Below are 26,972 nucleotides of genomic sequence, written 5' to 3' on the forward strand. Positions count from 1 at the left end.
CTCCAGCCATGTCCCCAGCAACGGCTCCTTGCACGGCTCGCCTTCGCTTCCTTCTGCTTTTCTCCAGAAACATGCCTCTGCACCCTTCTCCTCACGAGTGCCCCTTCGTGTGGCCTCCTGTGGCTCCACGGAGGTCGCCCCCAGCTGCGGGATCTGCGGCCCTGCCGCCGCATGCCCCAGGCAGGGGCCGGGCCTCGGTGCCCCGCTCCTCCCTCCCTCCCTCCCTCCCTCCCTGCCTGCCCCTGCTTGCCTGCCTGCCTGCCTGCCTGCCTGCCTGCCTGCCCGCCCGCTGCCCCAGCGTTGGGGGAAAGCCTTGCCCGGGCCCTGGGCGGCGCTGCGGGCTCCCTGCTGTGCCCAGAGCCCCCGGCCCCGCACGGGCAGCCCCGAGCAGCACGCCCAGGTGGCACTGCTTGCTGCGCAGTAAGGACTGGTGCCAGGGACTGTCGGGGATGGGGGAGGCCCCGCTGCCCGCGGGGAGGCGGGAGGCAGGCAGCGTTGAGCCGGGGCCCGGCAGCCCACCGGGAGCTGGTGGGGGTGTGGGGCAGAGCCATAGCAAGGGAAGGGGCCAGAGTGCAGGAGGCAATCCCAGGTGCCCCCTCCCCGAGCAGAGGGGCCTGGGAGAAGGCAGGGGGTCAGGGCCGGGCCGGGGGCTGGTGGCCGGGTGCTTGGCTGCGCCATGCTGACCTGCTCATGCCAGGGCATGGCTGCTTTGTGCCGATTGCAGGCAGTGTCCCCCCGCGGAGGAGCTGGCCCCTGCTGGCTTCCCCTTGGGCCATGCAGCTGCCTGCCAGTGCTCAAGGTCCCGCCGGGGCTCCAGCGACGCTGGGAGAGGTGCCGAGGGGGCACCGGCTGCTGCTAGCAACTTCCCGGGGACCCCTGAGGCAGTGGCTGGTGCTGAGGGAAGGGCAGCGGGCAAGGAGCCGCAGGCAGCACTTGTTTGACCCATGCGTTGCCTCTGCTTGCAGGCCACACTGCCCAAGGCATTGGGACTTGAGCGCGGCAGCCAGGCGAGGCAGGGCAGCTGCCGCTGAGGCAGCAGAGCCAAGCCCCAAGCCCCTCCGCTCGGTGAGGCTTGGGAAGGGCAGAGCTGGGAGAAGCTGGTGCCCCTCAAACCTCGTTCTCCCAGCAGAGCAGAGGGCACGTAAGGCAGCGCTTTCAGCCAGTGAAAATTGCTGGCTCATGCCTTCCTTTTTCAGAGGCCTGGTTTGCGCAAGGCCAGCGGTGCTGCCTGCCCACCAGTGCCCACCCAGGCTGCGGTCGGAGGAGACCTGCTCCTTGCATTGGTCCCGACCAGAGTTCGGCACCAGAAGACACAGCCCCTGAGGGGGCACCGCAGCACACAAGTGTGGCTTGGCATGCCTGGCTCACCAGCAGAAAGGGACCATGCAGACTAAGGTGGAGTCAATCAGCCAGAACGGAGCACAGAGCAACAATACAGTTGAAAACACAAAGCCTAGCTAAGTGTGTGTGAGGTTCCCCGTGGGGAGCCCCGTGATGCTTCTGGGGAGGCCTTGGGCAGGGAGGTGCCTCCTGCCGAGGCCCCCGGCAGCTGGGATGCCGGCTGCAGGGCTTTCGGCAGCTCCAGCTTCCCTCTTCCTGCCCTGCCAGGGGTGAAGGCCAGGCTGCCTGCAGGGATGGGCTACTGCCGCCCCCAGGCCTCCTGAGGAGGGGCAGTGCAGCCCCAAAACCACCTTGCAAAGCCAGCAGCCCTGGGCGTGGGCTGAGGTGGGTGCCAGGGTGCACGCTGGAGCGCAGACTCTGGGATCCACAGGCCTCCAAGGCCAGGGCCTGCAGGGCCAGGGCAGGGATGACGAGGCTCTGGGGCTCTGACCCTGCAAGAGAGACCGCAGGAACACCTTGTGCTGGCCCTGGGCTGAGAGCAGAGGGGAGCAGGAGGCTTCGTGGCCTCCACGCCCCAAACCAACAGCAAATTTGTGCCCAAAAGCTCTCAGAGGAGGCTTCAGTCCCGGTCAGCTGCCCGTGTCCTGCACTGATTTCGTATGCTCAAACCTTGTGATGGGCAGAAGGCAACATGCTTGTACCCCAAGGCAGCCCCCTTTAGTGGCCAAGCCAAGGACCTGCTCTTAGCATCACTGCAGGAGTAACCGTCTAATTAAAGGCTTGCAATTAGCCCACCTCCAATTAGTGCACAGCAACTCAAACAAAGGGTCTTCTTAAAGGACAAGTCTCCTTAATGCAACCTAAATGGTCCTACGTTCCCTGTGCAGGGGCGACCCTTCTACATCCCCCACCGCCAAGGCTGCGGCGCGCATGGGCATGGGCATTGGCTTCAGGGTCCCAGCTCCTTCCTCAGTGGGAGGCGGCTGCTGCTGGTGGCTTCCTCCATCGCATAGTTGGGCTGACACTATTAAGCCTGCTCCTAATAGGCTCTCTTAAGGCTAATAATGTGGCATACATAGCCAACAAATGCTAGAAGGAGTCACCAAAACTAAAGCAGCACTTTAAAATGCAACTCCTACATTTAGCATCGAGGAAATAAGCCCCTCCACCTTACTCCCAATTTGACACTCTCGGGAGAGTGCTTTAGGGGATGCTAATGCGTGTTTTGCCCTTCCTTGCTCCAACACGGGTCAGGCTCAGCACAGTGGAGAGGGAAAGACTCTGGCGGGGCGGAGGGGGTGGGGTGCGAGCTTTGTGCTCGCCCAGGGCCCTGCACTGGCCCCCTCCTCTGTCCTGCCCCTGAACATCCCAGACTCCGTTGGCTACAGTCGCCTGCTCCTTGCCAGGCCTTTGTGTTGACTCTGATGAGCCTTTGGGCGTTTCATGTCACTCTAGGAGCTGGAAGAGAGCCTGCCTCATGACACGGGGTTGCAAGGAGAGCCACTGGCCGTGGAAGAGGACTGCTTGCCTGGCCTCGCTCAGGAGTCCCATCCTGCCCACCCCGGGCATCTCTCTCTTTCCTGCCCGCTGACACGGTCTTTCTCCGGAGGGAAGCAGTGAGGCTACATCTCCGCACAGTGCTGGGTGGCCTGGGGAAGGCCGGGCACATGCCAAGCGGGGAGCTGGACACAGGTCTCCACCGAGTGCTGTCGGGGGGCTGGCACCGGTGCCTGGGGCACGTGTGCTCCAGGCACTTCCCAAATAAGCTCCACTGGTGCGGCCTCCTCTTCACCTGGATGTTGAGTTCCAGGGCCTCCTGCCACGCCTCCTCCAGCAGGAACAGGGCCTGCGCAGGCGTACTGCTTTCCTGCCCTTCAGCCTGCTCCTGGTGGGGAATGCAGGTGTGCGGGCATGTCCGGGTGTCCTGCCTCATTTCAGCAGGGTCACTTGCTCCTGCTGGTTCCTTCTGTGGCCCCACCTGGCCTCACAGAGCCCCACATCCTGCCCGTCAACCCCAAGGGGGACGCAAGGCCCTCAGCTCACCCAAGAGAGAACCCCCAACCTCCCTCTGCTCGTCCACCCACCCGCCTCAGCATATAGCACGGCCCAAGGCCCATCCCTGGGCCCTGGCACTGTCACGGTCCCTCTCCTGACCACAGGACCCACTGGCGCTGGTGAGTGCCCGAGCAGTTAGGCCGCTGTCTTTTCTCCCATGGCCAGTGACTTGCAGGGCTGTGCAGGACCCAGGAGTCCTGCTGGCCTGTCCCTCCATAACGTACCAGGGGCAGGGAGTCGCAGAGCTGCACCTCGGAGGTGCTCTGGGGCCTAGCAAGTGCAGGGGACCGGAGGGGGCCTGGGAGCATGCCTGGGGCCACTGGCACATCAGGACAGGGCAGGAGCCCAGGAGGGAGAATCCAAGCACACGGGTAGCAGGCCCGGCCGGCCCTGCCGAGCTCCACTGGGTTGAAGAGCGGCCCAGCAGGGGCTGTGCAGGGCAGGGAAATGGGGACTGCTCCCCAGCCTCACAGCCCCAGCCTGCGGGGCTGAGGGGCTGCCCTGGCCCACAGGGCCCTGGCACACGCGTTTGCACATGGGAAGGGAGGCATCTGCACCTCCAGGCAGCAGTCAGCGGCTGGCAGGGTAGGGAGACTACGGGCCCTGCGGCAGATGAGCAGAGCCCGTGGGAGCACAAGGAGCAGCCGAGGGCTGACGGAGGCCCAGGGACAAGCACGGCTCATCCCAGCTTTGCCTGCCTGGAGAGCCCTGCAGCTGCAGCAAAAAGCCAGGCATCTGCGCTCCCAGGTGGCCGGCCGCACCGCTCCACCCCACAGCAACTCCCGCCTTTGCCCTTCACCCTTCCCCATGCAACCCTGAGAAGGGCTCCAGCGTCCCTGCACACCAGCCCTCAGAGCACCCCTGGGGCTGTGGGCACGTCAGGTGCAGCTGTGTCCTGGCCACCATGGTGTGCACCGTGCAGTGTCTCTGTGCGTGTGGAGAGCGCGGGCGCGTGTGCGGATGCGTGTGCAGCGTCAATGGTGTGCCGGGCTGGCGCACGTGCACTGTGCAGGTGCAGGCCTGGCTGTGCGGGAGGGTCTTGGTGAGTGAGAGGTGTGAGCTGTGTGCGTAGCCGTCCTGTGGAGGGTAATGAAGGAAGGGGCATGTGTCTGTGCGTGTGTCTGTGCGCTGTGCTGAGAACGGGTTAGGCGGTGGTGTGCATGCACGTGCACTCTGTGGCGCGCGTGCCTGCATGCTGCGGCCCGTGTGTGGGCGATATTCTGTTCAGGCTCTACAAAATAACTGGAGGAGCACATGGGTTTGTACAGCTCTTCCTTTCATCTTTCAGGAGCACGCTTCCAGACTTCGCCGCAATAGTCACGTTTCCTCTGCACCACCAGCAAGTCCTGGTCCCTTTCCCTTTGAGCCTGGAGAGTCATCCGCTGCCCAGGGCTAGGGCATGGAAAAGGAACCGTTTGGTTTCAGGCACAGGCAGAAGGGCACGGAAATGCTGCAGGCCTAGCGCAGGGCACATCTTCTGGCCTCTGCCTCTGCTGGCATTCCTATGCTTTCTCGGATGGGCGAGGGGCCCCCTGGGGTGCGAGGCAAGGACATGACCACATGACTACCACGGGCAGGTAATCAGCCTGCACAGGAGTCAGGCGCGGGATGAGACTTTGGCCCAAACTGGCATCAAAGCACAGGGCAAGGCCTCCACGTGTGGAGACTTGGGGAGGCAAGGACGGAGCGTGCCTTTGGAAAAGGGAGAGCCAAAGCGTCGCTCCAGGAATCCTGTCACCTTGGGTAGCCCCCGTGTTCTGGTCCCACCTGGGAATCCTACCCCTGAGAGCCCAACACCTGCCCCTGGGCTGGAAGGCTGCCTGCTCCCAGGCCACAGCCTCCAAAGCCTGTTGCTCTCCCTCGACGGGTGCCAGAAAAAGACCCTCCCCCCCCTCCCCTCCTCTGGGCTCCTCCTGGGTGTGGAAGGAAGGCCAGTGCAGGGGAAGGCAAAACAGCACCCCCAGCTGGAGAAATTTACCAGAGGAAGCGCTTCTCTTGGGAATTCCTCTGCCGATTCAGCTCTACCCTCTGCTTCCACTCTTCCCGACGCGCTTGGTAAGTCTCCAAGACTTGCAGGGTGTGGCTTGCTCGTACAGAAAGCTGCCTGCAAGAGCAGGGAAAAAGTTCCCTCTCCCCTTCTGGCTGAGGCCCTCCTGCCTCTCCCCTCCACCAGCCCCTGCACACCCGCTCCCGCTGGCGGTGCCCGCAGCCTTCAACTTGCCCCATGCAGCTTGGGGCTGCCTGGCATCGGGGCCTTGCCCAAGGCATTGCCACGTCAACAGAAATCAGGGGACACCATACCCAGCCCCATGGCTCAGGAACTGCGCTTCCTCACACCTCGGACAGGTGCTGCCACTGCACCTTTCCAGGCCGGGGCTGGGGCCGGGGCCCGGGCCCGGGCACACTTACTCTTTGTGCAGCCGCGGCAGTCTCTCGGGCTTCCTCTTCTCTGCTCGGGGCACGAAGGCAGCAGTGCTCGCCTCTTTCCCAAGCGGGGGCCCTGGTGAGGCTGGCCGAACCTCCGGCAGTGGTTCAGGATGCCGCCAAGCCTGCGTTGGCGCCAGAGGACAACTCTGAAGCTGCTTCTCACCTCCCTCAAGTGCTCTCAACTCTCAGCACGGGGAGAAGCCAGCCACTACAGGGCCTGTGCGTCCCCCCAGCACACTTGTGTCTGCTTTGCCCTCAGAAAGCCCCATGAGGAGCACAGCGCCAGGCAGGGACCCTGCACTCGTAGCCTGGCCACGCTTCACCACACTTCCCTGCTGGCCCCTCTGCTTACCTGTGCTGCCTTGTGCTGATGCCCGCAAGCAGGAATTGCAGTTCGAGGTCTGCCTTGAGCAGGTCCTTCCTGCTTGCCGTCCTCTTCCGCCTTAGAGGAGCTCTCCCAAATTGTCTGCAGCCGGCTAAAAACACACAAGCCGCGTGAGGTGATTGGAGTTCCGGGTGAGGCTGTTCTGCATCTTGCGCTCACAAGCGGCTCGGGGCCAGCCTCTGCAGCACAAGGCAGTTCTGCTGGAGCTTTTGGTGTAGCTGAGTCCTTGCGTTCATGTCAACAGTGAGGAAAGAAAGCCTTGAGCTGCAGCACTGGCAGCGGGCCCAGGAGGCCCTAAGGAAAGCTCGGGATGCCCAGGTGTGGGCCCTCTCTGGGTGGCACAAGGGGAAAACCAATGCCGTTTGCAGCACCCAGAGCCTGCAGAGACCACTAGGCACCTCCTGCCAAAGGCACTGAAGTCAGGGACGTGCTCAGAAAGACTCTGTTTTGGGGTGAAACGGGACTATTAGTGGGGGAGCCACTGTCGGGGAAGGAGGAAGTGTACTAGGCACACAAGCAAGCCCGGCATGTAGTTCTCTCTGGTATGTAGTTCTCTCTGGCACTCCTCCTGTGCCAGACAACCGCCACACCCCTGCCCCTGCCACCCCAGCCCAACAACCTTCGGAAGAAATTCACAGGCATTACGTCCAACCTAAAAAGCAGGGAAAACAGACCCTACTCTCTGCTGCTGGGGCAGGGGCTTCTGACTTTCACATTCCTCTGAGAAGTGCTCTCATTCCCACTGCAACCAAAGGAGGGCCCTTCACATCCATAGGGGAGCAGAAAAACACCCGCCACTGCTGCAGTACTTCTTGCATCAACGCCAGTCCCTGGGACACCACTTGACAACCTCACAGACTTCATACCCACAGAGCGTACAGAAACAGAAACAGCTCCCTCCCTCCCAGAAGCCCAAAAGCACACGGCCACCCGCATGCTTTGCTCCAAGAGCCTCACCTGGCAGCTGGCTTGTTTCCCCTGCTTTCCCATGCCTTTCCTCCCTTCCAGCTGGCCCCAGAGAACGGGGGTGGAGAAAGCCTTTCTCGAGACAGGAGGCGCCCACCACAAGCACTGCCTGGAAGTAGCAAGGCAGAGGAGGCTCCTCAGCAAGCATCGTTCTTTGTCACCATTTGAACAAGAAGGACAGGCAGCTGTGCTCCAGCATCGGACCAAAGAGCCCAATTCCCTTGGAGCTTTGCTCCCAAGCAGGTCTTAGGCCCTTGCTGGTGCACGATCGCGTCCAGCCTTTCCTTTCTGCAGGGCAGTCTTCTGCCCTAGAGTTCTGTGCTGCTTCTACTGCTTTCTCTAGCCCTTAGGCTTCAAAAAGGGGACATGGCTGGCAGGTCCTGGGGACCTCATGCTACTCTCTCCTTTGGCGTGGCTGCAGGCTGGAGGGCAGAGTGTCACACGAGAAGGGGAACAGATTCCTGCCCATCTCTAAGGCGCTCACATGCACAGACTTGCAAGCTAGAGCAGGGCCCCGAGTGCCAGGGCAAAGTGCCCCTCAGCAGTGGCAGCTGCAGTTGGAGCTGCACAACTGCCCCGAGAGCCCCTTCCAGGAGGAGTGCCCCCAGATCTGTCGTGATGAGCAAAGAGAGGCACAGGAGAAGCAGGCCACTAGGCCCGGCACGGCATGTTAAGCTTGCCTCCAGCCCCTCCGCTGCACAGGACAAAAGGAAAACAAACACACCTCTCTCACCAGCCAGCTGGCACTTTACCTTTTCCCTCAGTCTGCTTGTTCTGCTCCCTGTCTTTTGCCGGCCCGCCTTTGGCAGCCTCCCGACACCCTCCGGAGGAAGATGCTGGTCGCACAGGCACAGGCGTGATGACCTCACCCTCACTCCTGGAAACAAGAAAGGGACGAGAGAGACGCTGACAGCAGAGCCTTGCAGAAACCTCCTCTACATGCTTGCCCTCCATCTAGAAAGAGAAAGTCACCAAAAGACTTGTTGGCCGCCCTTCACGTCGCAGTCGGACAGAGTCTACGCAAGAAACAACCCCTTCAAAGAGCTCCAAGAGCACAAGGTCACCCTCAGCCTTTTCTCCAAGAGCCTCACCTGGCAGGCAACTTCCTTCCTTTGCTTTTCCACTCCTCCTGCTTTCTCCCCCCAGCACCAGGTGACGCAGGTGGCAAAGGCCTTTCTTGAGCAAGCAGGCACGCAGCAGGAGCACTCCCTGCAGGCAGGAAAGGAGAAGGCTCTGCAGAAAGCGTCTTTGGGAGCACTTGGTCCAGAAGGACAGGCAGATCTGCTCCAGCACCGCATCAAACAGCCTGATCCCCCGGGAGCCGCGCTCTCTAAGAGCTCTTGCTCCCTAGCACGTCCTTGGCACACCTTAGCAGCCTCTTAGCAGTCCACCTTAGCAGCCTCTTAGCAGTCCTCTCCAGGCAATCTTGCTCCCCACCTTCACACGCCCGGCATCCGCCAGAGAGGCAGACCCCCTCCAGCACTGACACCTCGGGCCCAAATGTCCTAAAGCGAAAGAGGAGCTTGCGCTGGCCACCAGGGCGCAGCACCCCGGGGCAAAACTCTCCCAGGCAGCACATCCTGACCAGGGCTCCAACCACCTACCTACTGCCGAGGACCAACGGAACAAACACGCGCACACACACAAACACACGCCCGCCTGCACACCCTCCTCTCGCTCGCCAGTCACCTGTGGCCTGACCTTTTCCGTCCGCCCGCTCTTCCTCTTTCGGGCGTGTCCGGGATCCCTTGCAGGAAGACGCCACTTGCTGCTTCTCACGGGGAAGCTTCAACTCAAATCTGGAAATGACAAGACGCCACGGTGAAGAGAAGGCACCACTTCCCCTTTGCCTCCTGCCGGCCTTGTACTCAGAAAGAAGGCCTTTCGGGGCACGTGGGGCCCTCCAGGCTCACCCAAGACATGCTTAGGTCACAAACACAGGCCCTGTATGGATCGGGTGCCTTCCACACGATGCCTTTCCTCGGCCAGCCACACACAGCACATTCGGGAACCTTGGCTTTTGGAAGCCTCACCCACGAGAAAGAGACCAGTCACAGGAAAATGTGGCCCCCATTCCTCTCTAGGCCTAAGATTGGTTAGCAGTGCCAAACACCGCCACTATTGCCTGTTCCACCCTGGGGAGACCCCCAGAGTCCCAAGTACTTGCAGACAGCAAGCTAGGAAAGAGTTGCTCCGCAGCAAGTCCTTCCTGAGGAGACAAGCTCCAGCAGGACGCTGCTACCAAGCACGAGCTGAGAAGCAAACGTACCGTGGCAACATGAAGACGCTTCTGGGACCCATGCGGAAAGCCGCGCTCCTTCTTCCTTTTACCACCAGGTGTCTCGTCCCTGGCGTCTGAAACAGACACCGAGGTACGTGAGAGCATGCCAGCGCCATTACTGCCTTGCTCCTAAAGGCAGCAAATCTTTCTTGGGCTCAGGGAAGATGCTGCCCCTGGGACACCCTGAAACAAAGCTGTCTTTCCAAATACTAGCCCTCAACGAGGAAAGCAGAAGATGCCCAGCTCAGAGTGCAGAAGGAGGAACACCGTTGCCAGGCGCTTTGCAAGGGCGAGACTCAAGACGGTCAAGGAGGACGCTCCTTCTCTCTGCCTGCAGACATCAGGCACAGGAGAAGGCGTGTGGTTCGCCAGGGTTTCTGCAGGCTGGCGTTTGCCTCTGGAAGGTCTTGCTCTGCCCCTTCTTGGAAAGACAACTCCTGGCTCAGGCGTGCTCTTAGCCCCACAGTGTCTCCAAGCATTCACATGCTTGCATCCATCGCGTGGAAGAGCAGAAAGAGCCGGCCCTTGCTCGGCCTCTGCCCGGTGGCTAAGACCTGCGGGTGCCAACTCCCTCATGGGGGTGCAAGCAGCTGGGCAGGGCCTGATGAGGGATCTTTGGGAACACAGCCTGACCCAAAGGCCCTGGCCCTGGCCCAGAGAACACGCTGGGCAGAGCCCCCCAAGACAGCAGCAGAGAGAAGGAAGAGACAGGCCCGGGAACCAGTGGCTGGGCTACAGCCTTCTTGCATCTCTCTGAGCAAATCTGCTGGCCCTCTGCAGGAGCGAGCCCTTCAGCTCTGACTGCTTTCACATCGCAGCTGCCTAAGGACACCTGGCAGCTTGCGCTCAAGGACAGGGCCCCACGAGAGAGCTGGGGAAGGGCGTTGGGCTGGCGCAAGGAGACATGCCAAGCAGCGGGCGGATGCACGCGTGGCCCAGAAGAGCCTCGCTCATGCCGCAAGGGCCTCCAGGGGCCCTGGGAAGGCCTGATTAGCGCCAGAGTCATCGACTTACCCCCAGCAGAGCTTCTAGCAGCTTTCCAGTGCCATCCATGCTGAGGAGGAAGTCGTCATAAAACCTCATTGTCACTTCCTTCTTCCGTACAGAAAGAATGCCAATGCCCTTGAAGACAAAGTCCACGTCCTGTCTTTTTGACATGGCCCAGAAGAACGCCATCGCGGTCTCATGTATGGAACACTGCACCGTTGTCAAAGGCATGCGGGCACACACGGAGAGATTCTTGTACTGCAGAGGGACTATTCTTACGTCACCTAGACCGCAGCAAAAGACGAACAACGTCACCTCGGCAGCAGGCTCCAAGAACAAGGGGACAAGACTTTCTGGCAAGACGCTGCTGCTACAGAGCAGGCTCTTGAATCCCCTGCTGCAGCGCCTAGGAGCGGTTTATGGAGTCCCTCCTGGGAAGAGGCCGAGCACTCTGCAAACTCACGGGCTCAGGGGGGCAGCAGTCATTTGGCCAGGGCAGGAAGCAAAAGAAGAAAACTAACCATCCCGAAGGAACCCTTGACCGGAGGGCAGGACAAGGCGGGCAGATGGGTGCAGGGCCCACGACAAAGGGCCCGGCGCCACGCCATTGTGCCCTCTGGCTAAGCCGATGCCACGTCGATAGATACAAGGGCGAAGCAAAGCGCAAGGACGGCACCGCAGCCCGTAAGGACCATTCGGCCCCTCTGGCCCTTGGTAGCCAGCAAAAGTCTCCCTGCGCTGCTGGGGCCAGCAGCCTATCCCTCCCACGCACCCCGCTGCAGGCGTATTACTAGCAAAGCACACCCGGGGGCCCCTCTGAGCACCTGCTCCTGGCTGGCCTGTCCAGCTCAAACAAGCCAAAGTTGCTCTCAGGCCACTTTGAGGCGTTCAGCCATGTCTTCAGAGCAGTTGGCCTGCCCCTCAAGCTTGGGGCAAGGGCAGGCAAAGGTTTTTAACCTGTCTTCTTACCAGGAATGTCTTCTTGAGCGCCCCTGGCCTGGTATTCCTGGGCAACAACCTCCGAAATACGAAACATGGGTCTCCGAACGATCGAAAGCTCCCCGTTCACGGAGCACTCGGAGTGCTTCAGAACATAGAACACCCCCACTCCTAGTATCTTGACACCCTGAGAACAGCAGCAAAGAGGGAGAGAAGGAACAAGCATCAGTAGCCTGGAGACACAAAAACTGTCCGATGGCTTGCCAGAGCGTGGGGGCTGCTGCTCTGCGCCCTGCCCACCCCTAGCATGCCGAGGGCAAGATGGGCCACTTGGGAAAGCTTTGGAGAGAAAGCACATACTCCAGACCTTTCTTTCCTCTTGCTCCTCTGCTCTCCTCAAAAATCTCTTTGCACAAGCAACAGCAGAGACAACATTCCTCCCCTCCATACAGGTGGGGGGAGGGGGTGGCAGGGAGGGGAGCAGGGGGCATTTCCAACAGTGGGCACCAAGCCCTTGGCACTCTGTGGCACAGGGATGTCAGGGCCAGGCAAACCGCCAGCATTTCCGGAGGGGAGGAACAGGACACAAGACCCACCTTGTTCTCTGCCAAGCGCTCTAGAATGTATTCTGAGACGCTGTCCCAAATGCTAACAATCTCTGGAAAGCAAGGCAAAGAGGTATCATGCGCCAAGTCAGCAAGCTCACTACCTTTCAGCACCCCGCTCCCCAGGCAGGTGGCAAGTGCAGGTGAGATGAAACGTACCGCCACCCCAAGCCAAAACACGCAAGGCGCTCCCCAGGACGGCCCTTCCGGACCTCAGCCGCAAGGACACTGCAGGGACGCCTCCGCCCACTTCTAAGCAAGGCTCCTGTCCTTTCAGGTGGCCATGCCAAAGGGCGACCCACCCGCTCGGGAAACGGGGACTAGGTTCCCACAGCAGCGAGAAGACCGTGCAGTGCCTACCCACAGGAGTCACCCACGCTCAGGGCAGCCCCAGCTGCCTCCCCTGCAGGGACCATTTTCACCTCCATTCAACGCCTGCACACACACACGCTCTGCACGGCCACCCGAGCAGCCCCAGCCCTTTCAGCCAGCTGCCAGCTCAGGGCACGCAATCCCCACTGCGAGGCAACCCACGGCTTCTGCCTGCACGTGCCCTGGAAGGCACGGGCAGAGGAAGCTCCTCAGGACAACGAGCCAGCCGGCCCGGCTGCCAAACTCACCCCTGGGCTGCCAACGGTCGAGCGGCCTGCTCTCCCGTGCCACCCACTCGCCCTGTCCAGCCCTCCCCTACAGAGCCCAGCGCTTCCATTGCCTGTCTCGCGGCTCATACCGTCTACAGCCTTACCGTAACGGTTGAGATTCCTGAGCGTTGGAAACATGTCATGCCACAGTTTCGCCATCTTCGCGCCCCCTCGCGCTCAATGGGGCCCTGTAGCAGGAGGGTGCCGAGGAAACTTCTCCTCCCAGGAGCCGCCTCCTCCTCCTCCTCTGCACTTCCCCAGGTAGGCTCCAGCGCTGTCGCGCGGCCTCCCTTCGCCCTCTCGGTGCGCTGCAAAGCAGCTCCTCCAGAGAAGAGCGGTGGCGAGAGCAGCCCCAGCACCTGCACGTGCCAAGGCCTCGCAGGGAAGTGTGGGCAGGGCTCGGGGGCCCCGTGGCGGGAGGGGAGCTGTGACTGTGATGCGGCATGTCCCACTGTGAGCCCAGCCCGTGTCACCAAGGGGCTCACAGGCACCCTTACCGTCCAAAGCATTTCTCTTGGGCCCACAGGAGGGGCAATTTCACAGCCCCAGAGCAGCCAGACCGCAAAGGGGTTTCAGCAGGTCTCCGCTCTGACCTCCTGCTGCAAGTGCGGCTGACCAGAGCAGACTTCCCAGGCCCGGGCGCCACTGAGGGGCCACTGGCTCCATGGATTCCCCCACCACCCCGGGCCCCTGGGCCAGTGCTCCACCACCCTTAGGCTACAGCGCTTTTCCCCGTCTCTCATGGCAATTGCCCCCACTGCCACTACTGCCATTGCCCATCCTCCCGGCCCCCCCCCACCCGGCACCTCTGGGAAGGCTCTGCCTCCACCCTCTCACCCCCCTCCCGTTAGGCCCCTGCCGCCTGATCCTCTTGCGCCTTCTCTTCTCCCGGCTCAACAGCCCCACGCCCTCAGCCTCTCCTCGCACTGCTGGGCTCCAGCTGCCCACCAGCTCCCAGCCCGCCCCACAACGAACGGCTCCTCCAGGGCCACGCTCCCTTCCTGGTGTCCCTGCCCCCCTGCAGCTCCCCCACGGGCCACAGTCCCCTCAGAGGCGCACCTCCTCTGGCATGAAGCGCCTCCTTCCAAAAGTACCTCTCCAGCCATGTCCCCAGCAACGGCTCCTTGCACGGCTCGCCTTCGCTTCCTTCTGCTTTTCTCCAGAAACATGCCTCTGCACCCTTCTCCTCACGAGTGCCCCTTCGTGTGGCCTCCTGTGGCTCCACGGAGGCCGCCCCCAGCTGCGGGATCTGCGGCCCTGCCGCCGCATGCCCCAGGCAGGGGCCGGGCCTCGGTGCCCCGCTCCTCCCTCCCTCCCTCCCTCCCTCCCTGCTTGCCTGCCTGCCTGCCTGCCTGCCCGCCCGCTGCCCCAGCGTTGGGGGAAAGCCTTGCCCGGGCCCTGGGTGGCGCTGCGGGCTCCCTGCTGTGCCCAGAGCCCCCGGCCCCGCACGGGCAGCCCCGAGCAGCACGCCCAGGTGGCACTGCTTGCTGCGCAGTAAGGACTGGTGCCAGGGACTGTCGGGGATGGGGGAGGCCCCGCTGCCCGCGGGGAGGCGGGAGGCAGGCAGCGTTGAGCCGGGGCCCGGCAGCCCACCGGGAGCTGGTGGGGGTGTGGGGCAGAGCCATAGCAAGGGAAGGGGCCAGAGTGCAGGAGGCAATCCCAGGTGCCCCCTCCCCGAGCAGAGGGGCCTGGGAGAAGGCAGGGGGTCAGGGCCAGGCCGGGGGCTGGTGGCCGGGTGCTTGGCTGTGCCATGCTGACCTGCTCATGCCAGGGCATGGCTGCTTTGCGCCAATTGCAGGCAGTGTCCCCCCGCGGAGGAGCTGGCCCCTGCTGGCTTCCCCTTGGGCCATGCAGCTGCCTGCCAGTGCTCAAGGTCCCGCCGGGGCTCCAGCGACGCTGGGAGAGGTGCCGAGGGGGCACCGGCTGCTGCTAGCAACTTCCCGGGGACCCCTGAGGCAGTGGCTGGTGCTGAGGGAAGGGCAGCGGGCAAGGAGCCACAGGCAGCACTTGTTTGACCCATGCGTTGCCTCTGCTTGCAGGCCACACTGCCCAAGGCATTGGGACTTGAGCGCGGCAGCCAGGCGAGGCAGGGCAGCTGCCGCTGAGGCAGCAGAGCCAAGCCCCAAGCCCCTCCGCTCGGTGAGGCTTGGGAAGGGCAGAGCTGGGAGAAGCTGGTGCCCCTCAAACCTCGTTCTCCCAGCAGAGCAGAGGGCACGTAAGGCAGCGCTTTCAGCCAGTGAAAATTGCTGGCTCATGCCTTCCTTTTTCAGAGGCCTGGTTTGCGCAAGGCCAGCGGTGCTGCCTGCCCACCAGTGCCCACCCAGGCTGCGGTCGGAGGAGACCTGCTCCTTGCATTGGTCCCGACCAGAGTTCGGCACCAGAAGACACAGCCCCTGAGGGGGCACCGCAGCACACAAGTGTGGCTTGGCATGCCTGGCTCACCAGCAGAAAGGGACCATGCAGACTAAGGTGGAGTCAATCAGCCAGAACGGAGCACAGAGCAACAGTACAGTTGAAAACACAAAGCCTAGCTAAGTGTGTGTGAGGTTCCCCGTGGGGAGCCCCGTGATGCTTCTGGGGAGGCCTTGGGCAGGGAGGTGCCTCCTGCCGAGGCCCCCGGCAGCTGGGATGCCGGCTGCAGGGCTTTCGGCAGCTCCAGCTTCCCTCTTCCTGCCCTGCCAGGGGTGAAGGCCAGGCTGCCTGCAGGGATGGGCTACTGCCGCCCCCAGGCCTCCTGAGGAGGGGCAGTGCAGCCCCAAAACCACCTTGCAAAGCCGGCAGCCCTGGGCGTGGGCTGAGGTGGGTGCCAGGGTGCACGCTGGAGCGCAGACTCTGGGATCCACAGGCCTCCAAGGCCAGGGCCTGCAGGGCCAGGGCAGGGATGACGAGGCTGTGGGGCTCTGACCCTGCAAGAGAGACCGCAGGAACACCTTGTGCTGGCCCTGGGCTGAGAGCAGAGGGGAGCAGGAGGCTTCGTGGCCTCCACGCCCCAAACCAACAGCAAATTTGTGCCCAAAAGCTCTCAGAGGAGGCTTCAGTCCCGGTCAGCTGCCCGTGTCCTGCACTGATTTCGTATGCTCAAACCTTGTGATGGGCAGAAGGCAACATGCTTGTACCCCAAGGCAGCCCCCTTTAGTGGCCAAGCCAAGGACCTGCTCTTAGCATCACTGCAGGAGTAACCGTCTAATTAAAGGCTTGCAATTAGCCCACCTCCAATTAGTGCACAGCAACTCAAACAAAGGGTCTTCTTAAAGGACAAGTCTCCTTAATGCAACCTAAATGGTCCTACGTTCCCTGTGCAGGGGCGACCCTTCTACATCCCCCACCGCCAAGGCTGCGGCGCGCATGGGCATGGGCATTGGCTTCAGGGTCCCAGCTCCTTCCTCAGTGGGAGGCGGCTGCTGCTGGTGGCTTCCTCCATCGCATAGTTGGGCTGACACTATTAAGCCTGCTCCTAATAGGCTCTCTTAAGGCTAATAATGTGGCATAAATAGCCAACAAATGCTAGAAGGAGTCACCAAAACTAAAGCAGCACTTTAAAATGCAACTCCTACATTTAGCATCGAGGAAATAAGCCCCTCCACCTTACTCCCAATTTGACACTCTCGGGAGAGTGCTTTAGGGGATGCTAATGCGTGTTTTGCCCTTCCTTGCTCCAACACGGGTCAGGCTCAGCACAGTGGAGAGGGAAAGACTCTGGCGGGGCGGAGGGGGTGGGGTGCGAGCTTTGTGCTCGCCCAGGGCCCTGCACTGGCCCCCTCCTCTGTCCTGCCCCTGAACATCCCAGACTACGTTGGCTACAGTCGCCTGCTCCTTGCGAGGCCTTTGTGTTGACTCTGATGAGCCTTTGGGCGTTTCATGTCACTCTAGGAGCTGGAAGAGAGCCTGCCTCATGACACGGGGTTGCAAGGAGAGCCACTGGCCGTGGAAGAGGACTGCTTGCCTGGCCTCGCTCAGGAGTCCCATCCTGCCCACCCCGGGCATCTCTCTCTTTCCTGCCCGCTGACACGGTCTTTCTCCGGAGGGAAGCAGTGAGGCTACATCTCCGCACAGTGCTGGGTGGCCTGGGGAAGGCCGGGCACATGCCAAGCGGGGAGCTGGACACAGGTCTCCACCGAGTGCTGTCGGGGGGCTGGCACCGGTGCCTGGGGCACGTGTGCTCCAGGCACTTCCCAAATAAGCTCCACTGGTGCGGCCTCCTCTTCACCTGGATGTTGAGTTCCAGGGCCTCCTGCCACGCCTCCTCCAGCAGGAACAGGGCCTGCGCAGGCGTACTGCTTTCCTGCCCTTCAGCCTGCTCCTGGTGGGGAATGCAGGTGTGCGGGCATGTCCGGGTGTCCTGCCTCATTTCAGCAGGGTCACTTGCTCCTGCTGGTTCCTTCTGTGGCCCCCACCTGGCCTCACAGAGCCCCACATCCTGCCCGTCAACCCCAAGGGGGACGCAAGGCCCTCAGCTCACCCAAGAGAGAACCCCCAACCTCCCTCTGCTCGTCCACCCACCCGCCTCAGCATATAGCACGGCCCAAGGCCCATCCCTGGGCCCTGGCACTGTCACGGTCCCTCTCCTGACCACAGGACCCACTGGCGCTGGTGAGTGCCCGAGCAGTTAGGCCGCTGTCTTTTCTCCCATGGCCAGTGACTTGCAGGGCTGTGCAGGACCCAGGAGTCCTGCTGGCCTGTCCCTCCATAACGTACCAGGGGCAGGGAGTCGCAGAGCTGCACCTCGGAGGTGCTCTGGGGCCTAGCAAGTGCAGGGGACCGGAGGGGGCCTGGGAGCATGCCTGGGGCCACTGGCACATCAGGACAGGGCAGGAGCCCAGGAGGGAGAATCCAAGCACACGGGTAGCAGGCCCGGCCGGCCCTGCCGAGCTCCACTGGGTTGAAGAGCGGCCCAGCAGGGGCTGTGCAGGGCAGGGAAATGGGGACTGCTCCCCAGCCTCACAGCCCCAGCCTGCGGGGCTGAGGGGCTGCCCTGGCCCACAGGGCCCTGGCACACGCGTTTGCACATGGGAAGGGAGGCATCTGCACCTCCAGGCAGCAGTCAGCGGCTGGCAGGGTAGGGAGACTACGGGCCCTGCGGCAGATGAGCAGAGCCCGTGGGAGCACAAGGAGCAGCCGAGGGCTGACGGAGGCCCAGGGACAAGCACGGCTCATCCCAGCTTTGCCTGCCTGGAGAGCCCTGCAGCTGCAGCAAAAAGCCAGGCATCTGCGCTCCCAGGTGGCCGGCCGCACCGCTCCACCCCACAGCAACTCCCGCCTTTGCCCTTCACCCTTCCCCATGCAACCCTGAGAAGGGCTCCAGCGTCCCTGCACACCAGCCCTCAGAGCACCCCTGGGGCTGTGGGCACGTCAGGTGCAGCTGTGTCCTGGCCACCATGGTGTGCACCGTGCAGTGTCTCTGTGCGTGTGGAGAGCGCGGGCGCGTGTGCGGATGCGTGTGCAGCGTCAATGGTGTGCCGGGCTGGCGCACGTGCACTGTGCAGGTGCAGGCCTGGCTGTGCGGGAGGGTCTTGGTGAGTGAGAGGTGTGAGCTGTGTGCGTAGCCGTCCTGTGGAGGGTAATGAAGGAAGGGGCATGTGTCTGTGCGTGTGTCTGTGCGCTGTGCTGAGAACGGGTTAGGCGGTGGTGTGCATGCACGTGCACTCTGTGGCGCGCGTGCCTGCATGCTGCAGCCCGTGTGTGGGCGATATTCTGTTCAGGCTCTACAAAATAACTGGAGGAGCACATGGGTTTGTACAGCTCTTCCTTTCATCTTTCAGGAGCACGCTTCCAGACTTCGCCGCAATAGTCACGTTTCCTCTGCACCACCAGCAAGTCCTGGTCCCTTTCCCTTTGAGCCTGGAGAGTCATCCGCTGCCCAGGGCTAGGGCATGGAAAAGGAACCGTTTGGTTTCAGGCACAGGCAGAAGGGCACGGAAATGCTGCAGGCCTAGCGCAGGGCACATCTTCTGGCCTCTGCCTCTGCTGGCATTCCTATGCTTTCTCGGATGGGCGAGGGGCCCCCTGGGGTGCGAGGCAAGGACATGACCACATGACTACCACGGGCAGGTAATCAGCCTGCACAGGAGTCAGGCGCGGGATGAGACTTTGGCCCAAACTGGCATCAAAGCACAGGGCAAGGCCTCCACGTGTGGAGACTTGGGGAGGCAAGGACGGAGCGTGCCTTTGGAAAAGGGAGAGCCAAAGCGTCGCTCCAGGAATCCTGTCACCTTGGGTAGCCCCCGTGTTCTGGTCCCACCTGGGAATCCTACCCCTGAGAGCCCAACACCTGCCCCTGGGCTGGAAGGCTGCCTGCTCCCAGGCCACAGCCTCCAAAGCCTGTTGCTCTCCCTCGACGGGTGCCAGAAAAAGACCCTCCCCCCCCTCCCCTCCTCTGGGCTCCTCCTGGGTGTGGAAGGAAGGCCAGTGCAGGGGAAGGCAAAACAGCACCCCCAGCTGGAGAAATTTACCAGAGGAAGCGCTTCTCTTGGGAATTCCTCTGCCGATTCAGCTCTACCCTCTGCTTCCACTCTTCCCGACGCGCTTGGTAAGTCTCCAAGACTTGCAGGGTGTGGCTTGCTCGTACAGAAAGCTGCCTGCAAGAGCAGGGAAAAAGTTCCCTCTCCCCTTCTGGCTGAGGCCCTCCTGCCTCTCCCCTCCACCAGCCCCTGCACACCCGCTCCCGCTGGCGGTGCCCGCAGCCTTCAACTTGCCCCATGCAGCTTGGGGCTGCCTGGCATCGGGGCCTTGCCCAAGGCATTGCCACGTCAACAGAAATCAGGGGACACCATACCCAGCCCCATGGCTCAGGAACTGCGCTTCCTCACACCTCGGACAGGTGCTGCCACTGCACCTTTCCAGGCCGGGGCTGGGGCCGGGGCCCGGGCCCGGGCACACTTACTCTTTGTGCAGCCGCGGCAGTCTCTCGGGCTTCCTCTTCTCTGCTCGGGGCACGAAGGCAGCAGTGCTCGCCTCTTTCCCAAGCGGGGGCCCTGGTGAGGCTGGCCGAACCTCCGGCAGTGGTTCAGGATGCCGCCAAGCCTGCGTTGGCGCCAGAGGACAACTCTGAAGCTGCTTCTCACCTCCCTCAAGTGCTCTCAACTCTCAGCACGGGGAGAAGCCAGCCACTACAGGGCCTGTGCGTCCCCCCAGCACACTTGTGTCTGCTTTGCCCTCAGAAAGCCCCATGAGGAGCACAGCGCCAGGCAGGGACCCTGCACTCGTAGCCTGGCCACGCTTCACCACACTTCCCTGCTGGCCCCTCTGCTTACCTGTGCTGCCTTGTGCTGATGCCCGCAAGCAGGAATTGCAGTTCGAGGTCTGCCTTGAGCAGGTCCTTCCTGCTTGCTGTCCTCTTCCGCCTTAGAGGAGCTCTCCCGAATTGTCTGCAGCCGGCTAAAAACACACAAGCCGCGTGAGGTGATTGGAGTTCCGGGTGAGGCTGTTCTGCATCTTGCGCTCACAAGCGGCTCGGGGCCAGCCTCTGCAGCACAAGGCAGTTCTGCTGGAGCTTTTGGTGTAGCTGAGTCCTTGCGTTCATGTCAACAGTGAGGAAAGAAAGCCTTGAGCTGCAGCACTGGCAGCGGGCCCAGGAGGCCCTAAGGAAAGCTCGGGATGCCCAGGTGTGGGCCCTCTCTGGGTGGCACAAGGGGAAAACCAATGCCGTTTGCAGCACCCAGAGCCTGCAGAGACCACTAGGCACCTCCTGCCAAAGGCACTGAAGTCAGGGACGTGCTCAGAAAGACTCTGTTTTGGGGTGAAACGGGACTATTAGTGGGGGAGCCACTGTCGGGGAAGGAGGAAGTGTACTAGGCACACAAGCAAGCCCGGCATGTAGTTCTCTCTGGTATGTAGTTCTCTCTGGCACTCCTCCTGTGCCAGACAACTGCCACACCCCTGCCCCTGCCACCCCAGCCCAACAACCTTCGGAAGAAATTCACAGGCATTACGTCCAACCTAAAAAGCAGGGAAAACAGACCCTACTCTCTGCTGCTGGGGCAGGGGCTTCTGACTTTCACATTCCTCTGAGAAGTGCTCTCATTCCCACTGCAACCAAAGGAGGGCCCTTCACATCCATAGGGGAGCAGAAAAACACCCGCCACTGCTGCAGTACTTCTTGCATCAACGCCAGTCCCTGGGACACCACTTGACAACCTCACAGACTTCATACCCACAGAGCGTACAGAAACAGAAACAGCTCCCTCCCTCCCAGAAGCCCAAAAGCACACGGCCACCCGCATGCTTTGCTCCAAGAGCCTCACCTGGCAGCTGGCTTGTTTCCCCTGCTTTCCCATGCCTTTCCTCCCTTCCAGCTGGCCCCAGAGAACGGGGGTGGAGAAAGCCTTTCTCGAGACAGGAGGCGCCCACCACAAGCACTGCCTGGAAGTAGCAAGGCAGAGGAGGCTCCTCAGCAAGCATCGTTCTTTGTCACCATTTGAACAAGAAGGACAGGCAGCTGTGCTCCAGCATCGGACCAAAGAGCCCAATTCCCTTGGAGCTTTGCTCCCAAGCAGGTCTTAGGCCCTTGCTGGCGCACGATCGCGTCCAGCCTTTCCTTTCTGCAGGGCAGTCTTCTGCCCTAGAGTTCTGTGCTGCTTCTACTGCTTTCTCTAGCCCTTAGGCTTCAAAAAGGGGACATGGCTGGCAGGTCCTGGGGACCTCATGCTACTCTCTCCTTTGGCGTGGCTGCAGGCTGGAGGGCAGAGTGTCACACGAGAAGGGGAACAGATTCCTGCCCATCTCTAAGGCGCTCACATGCACAGACTTGCAAGCTAGAGCAGGGCCCCGAGTGCCAGGGCAAAGTGCCCCTCAGCAGTGGCAGCTGCAGTTGGAGCTGCACAACTGCCCCGAGAGCCCCTTCCAGGAGGAGTGCCCCCAGATCTGTCGTGATGAGCAAAGAGAGGCACAGGAGAAGCAGGCCACTAGGCCCGGCACGGCATGTTAAGCTTGCCTCCAGCCCCTCCGCTGCACAGGACAAAAGGAAAACAAACACACCTCTCTCACCAGCCAGCTGGCACTTTACCTTTTCCCTCAGTCTGCTTGTTCTGCTCCCTGTCTTTTGCCGGCCCGCCTTTGGCAGCCTCCCGACACCCTCCGGAGGAAGATGCTGGTCGCACAGGCACAGGCGTGATGACCTCACCCTCACTCCTGGAAACAAGAAAGGGACGAGAGAGACGCTGACAGCAGAGCCTTGCAGAAACCTCCTCTACATGCTTGCCCTCCATCTAGAAAGAGAAAGTCACCAAAAGACTTGTTGGCCGCCCTTCACGTTGCAGTCGGACAGAGTCTACGCAAGAAACAACCCCTTCAAAGAACTCCAAGAGCACAAGGTCACCCTCAGCCTTTTCTCCAAGAGCCTCACCTGGCAGGCAACTTCCTTCCTTTGCTTTTCCACTCCTCCTGCTTTCTCCCCCCAGCACCAGGTGACGCAGGTGGCAAAGGCCTTTCTTGAGCAAGCAGGCACGCAGCAGGAGCACTCCCTGCAGGCAGGAAAGGAGAAGGCTCTGCAGAAAGCGTCTTTGGGAGCACTTGGTCCAGAAGGACAGGCAGATCTGCTCCAGCACCGCATCAAACAGCCTGATCCCCCGGGAGCCGCGCTCTCTAAGAGCTCTTGCTCCCTAGCACGTCCTTGGCACACCTTAGCAGCCTCTTAGCAGTCCACCTTAGCAGCCTCTTAGCAGTCCTCTCCAGGCAATCTTGCTCCCCACCTTCACACGCCCGGCATCCGCCAGAGAGGCAGACCCCCTCCAGCACTGACACCTCGGGCCCAAATGTCCTAAAGCGAAAGAGGAGCTTGCGCTGGCCACCAGGGCGCAGCACCCCGGGGCAAAACTCTCCCAGGCAGCACATCCTGACCAGGGCTCCAACCACCTACCTACTGCCGAGGACCAACGGAACAAACACGCGCACACACACAAACACACGCCCGCCTGCACACCCTCCTCTCGCTCGCCAGTCACCTGTGGCCTGACCTTTTCCGTCCGCCCGCTCTTCCTCTTTCGGGCGTGTCCGGGATCCCTTGCAGGAAGACGCCACTTGCTGCTTCTCACGGGGAAGCTTCAACTCAAATCTGGAAATGACAAGACGCCACGGTGAAGAGAAGGCACCACTTCCCCTTTGCCTCCTGCCGGCCTTGTACTCAGAAAGAAGGCCTTTCGGGGCACGTGGGGCCCTCCAGGCTCACCCAAGACATGCTTAGGTCACAAACACAGGCCCTGTATGGATCGGGTGCCTTCCACACGATGCCTTTCCTCGGCCAGCCACACACAGCACATTCGGGAACCTTGGCTTTTGGAAGCCTCACCCACGAGAAAGAGACCAGTCACAGGAAAATGTGGCCCCCATTCCTCTCTAGGCCTAAGATTGGTTAGCAGTGCCAAACACCGCCACTATTGCCTGTTCCACCCTGGGGAGACCCCCAGAGTCCCAAGTACTTGCAGACAGCAAGCTAGGAAAGAGTTGCTCCGCAGCAAGTCCTTCCTGAGGAGACAAGCTCCAGCAGGACGCTGCTACCAAGCACGAGCTGAGAAGCAAACGTACCGTGGCAACATGAAGACGCTTCTGGGACCCATGCGGAAAGCCGCGCTCCTTCTTCCTTTTACCACCAGGTGTCTCGTCCCTGGCGTCTGAAACAGACACCGAGGTACGTGAGAGCATGCCAGCGCCATTACTGCCTTGCTCCTAAAGGCAGCAAATCTTTCTTGGGCTCAGGGAAGATGCTGCCCCTGGGACACCCTGAAACAAAGCTGTCTTTCCAAATACTAGCCCTCAACGAGGAAAGCAGAAGATGCCCAGCTCAGAGTGCAGAAGGAGGAACACCGTTGCCAGGCGCTTTGCAAGGGCGAGACTCAAGACGGTCAAGGAGGACGCTCCTTCTCTCTGCCTGCAGACATCAGGCACAGGAGAAGGCGTGTGGTTCGCCAGGGTTTCTGCAGGCTGGCGTTTGCCTCTGGAAGGTCTTGCTCTGCCCCTTCTTGGAAAGACAACTCCTGGCTCAGGCGTGCTCTTAGCCCCACAGTGTCTCCAAGCATTCACATGCTTGCATCCATCGCGTGGAAGAGCAGAAAGAGCCGGCCCTTGCTCGGCCTCTGCCCGGTGGCTAAGACCTGCGGGTGCCAACTCCCTCATGGGGGTGCAAGCAGCTGGGCAGGGCCTGATGAGGGATCTTTGGGAACACAGCCTGACCCAAAGGCCCTGGCCCTGGCCCAGAGAACACGCTGGGCAGAGCCCCCCAAGACAGCAGCAGAGAGAAGGAAGAGACAGGCCCGGGAACCGGTGGCTGGGCTACAGCCTTCTTGCATCTCTCTGAGCAAATCTGCTGGCCCTCTGCAGGAGCGAGCCCTTCAGCTCTGACTGCTTTCACATCGCAGCTGCCTAAGGACACCTGGCAGCTTGCGCTCAAGGACAGGGCCCCACGAGAGAGCTGGGGAAGGGCGTTGGGCTGGCGCAAGGAGACATGCCAAGCAGCGGGCGGATGCACGCGTGGCCCAGAAGAGCCTCGCTCATGCCGCAAGGGCCTCCAGGGGCCCTGGGAAGGCCTGATTAGCACCAGAGTCATCGACTTACCCCCAGCAGAGCTTCTAGCAGCTTTCCAGTGCCATCCATGCTGAGGAGGAAGTCGTCATAAAACCTCATTGTCACTTCCTTCTTCCGTACAGAAAGAATGCCAATGCCCTTGAAGACAAAGTCCACGTCCTGTCTTTTTGACATGGCCCAGAAGAACGCCATCGCGGTCTCATGTATGGAACACTGCACCGTTGTCAAAGGCATGCGGGCACACACGGAGAGATTCTTGTACTGCAGAGGGACTATTCTTACGTCACCTAGACCGCAGCAAAAGACGAACAACGTCACCTCGGCAGCAGGCTCCAAGAACAAGGGGACAAGACTTTCTGGCAAGACGCTGCTGCTACAGAGCAGGCTCTTGAATCCCCTGCTGCAGCGCCTAGGAGCGGTTTATGGAGTCCCTCCTGGGAAGAGGCCGAGCACTCTGCAAACTCACGGGCTCAGGGGGGCAGCAGTCATTTGGCCAGGGCAGGAAGCAAAAGAAGAAAACTAACCATCCCGAAGGAACCCTTGACCGGAGGGCAGGACAAGGCGGGCAGATGGGTGCAGGGCCCACAACAAAGGGCCCGGCGCCACGCCATTGTGCCCTCTGGCTAAGCCGATGCCACGTCGATAGATACAAGGGCGAAGCAAAGCGCAAGGACGGCACCGCAGCCCGTAAGGACCATTCGGCCCCTCTGGCCCTTGGTAGCCAGCAAAAGTCTCCCTGCGCTGCTGGGGCCAGCAGCCTATCCCTCCCACGCACCCCGCTGCAGGCGTATTACTAGCAAAGCACACCCGGGGGCCCCTCTGAGCACCTGCTCCTGGCTGGCCTGTCCAGCTCAAACAAGCCAAAGTTGCTCTCAGGCCACTTTGAGGCGTTCAGCCATGTCTTCAGAGCAGTTGGCCTGCCCCTCAAGCTTGGGGCAAGGGCAGGCAAAGGTTTTTAACCTGCCTTCTTACCAGGAATGTCTTCTTGAGCGCCCCTGGCCTGGTATTCCTGGGCAACAACCTCCGAAATACGAAACATGGGTCTCCGAACGATCGAAAGCTCCCCGTTCACGGAGCACTCGGAGTGCTTCAGAACATAGAACACCCCCACTCCTAGTATCTTGACACCCTGAGAACAGCAGCAAAGAGGGAGAGAAGGAACAAGCATCAGTAGCCTGGAGACACAAAAACTGTCCGATGGCTTGCCAGAGCGTGGGGGCTGCTGCTCTGCGCCCTGCCCACCCCTAGCATGCCGAGGGCAAGATGGGCCACTTGGGAAAGCTTTGGAGAGAAAGCACATACTCCAGACCTTTCTTTCCTCTTGCTCCTCTGCTCTCCTCAAAAATCTCTTTGCACAAGCAACAGCAGAGACAACATTCCTCCCCTCCATACAGGTGGGGGGAGGGGGTGGCAGGGAGGGGAGCAGGGGGCATTTCCAACAGTGGGCACCAAGCCCTTGGCACTCTGTGGCACAGGGATGTCAGGGCCAGGCAAACCGCCAGCATTTCCGGAGGGGAGGAACAGGACACAAGACCCACCTTGTTCTCTGCCAAGCGCTCTAGAATGTATTCTGAGACGCTGTCCCAAATGCTAACAATCTCTGGAAAGCAAGGCAAAGAGGTATCATGCGCCAAGTCAGCAAGCTCACTACCTTTCAGCACCCCGCTCCCCAGGCAGGTGGCAAGTGCAGGTGAGATGAAACGTACCGCCACCCCAAGCCAAAACACGCAAGGCGCTCCCCAGGACGGCCCTTCCGGACCTCAGCCGCAAGGACACTGCAGGGACGCCTCCGCCCACTTCTAAGCAAGGCTCCTGTCCTTTCAGGTGGCCATGCCAAAGGGCGACCCACCCGCTCGGGAAACGGGGACTAGGTTCCCACAGCAGCGAGAAGACCGTGCAGTGCCTACCCACAGGAGTCACCCACGCTCAGGGCAGCCCCAGCTGCCTCCCCTGCAGGGACCATTTTCACCTCCATTCAACGCCTGCACACACACACGCTCTGCACGGCCACCCGAGCAGCCCCAGCCCTTTCAGCCAGCTGCCAGCTCAGGGCACGCAATCCCCACTGCGAGGCAACCCACGGCTTCTGCCTGCACCTGCCCTGGAAGGCACGGGCAGAGGAAGCTCCTCAGGACAACGAGCCAGCCGGCCCGGCTGCCAAACTCACCCCTGGGCTGCCAACGGTCGAGCGGCCTGCTCTCCCGTGCCACCCACTCGCCCTGTCCAGCCCTCCCCTACAGAGCCCAGCGCTTCCATTGCCTGTCTCGCGGCTCATACCGTCTACAGCCTTACCGTAACGGTTGAGATTCCTGAGCGTTGGAAACATGTCATGCCACAGTTTCGCCATCTTCGCGCCCCCTCGCGCTCAATGGGGCCCTGTAGCAGGAGGGTGACGAGGAAACTTCTCCTCCCAGGAGCCGCCTCCTCCTCCTCCTCTGCACTTCCCCAGGTAGGCTCCAGCGCTGTCGCGCGGCCTCCCTTCACCCTCTCGGTGCGCTGCAAAGCAGCTCCTCCAGAGAAGAGCGGTGGCGAGAGCAGCCCCAGCACCTGCACGTGCCAAGGCCTCGCAGGGAAGTGTGGGCAGGGCTCGGGGGCCCCGTGGCGGGAGGGGAGCTGTGACTGTGATGCGGCATGTCCCACTGTGAGCCCAGCCCGTGTCACCAAGGGGCTCACAGGCACCCTTACCGTCCAAAGCATTTCTCTTGGGCCCACAGGAGGGGCAATTTCACAGCCCCAGAGCAGCCAGACCGCAAAGGGGTTTCAGCAGGTCTCCGCTCTGACCTCCTGCTGCAAGTGCGGCTGACCAGAGCAGACTTCCCAGGCCCGGGCGC

Source organism: Struthio camelus, chromosome 10 (genome assembly GCF_040807025.1).
Source record: "Struthio camelus isolate bStrCam1 chromosome 10, bStrCam1.hap1, whole genome shotgun sequence".
NCBI lineage: Eukaryota > Metazoa > Chordata > Aves > Struthioniformes > Struthionidae > Struthio > Struthio camelus.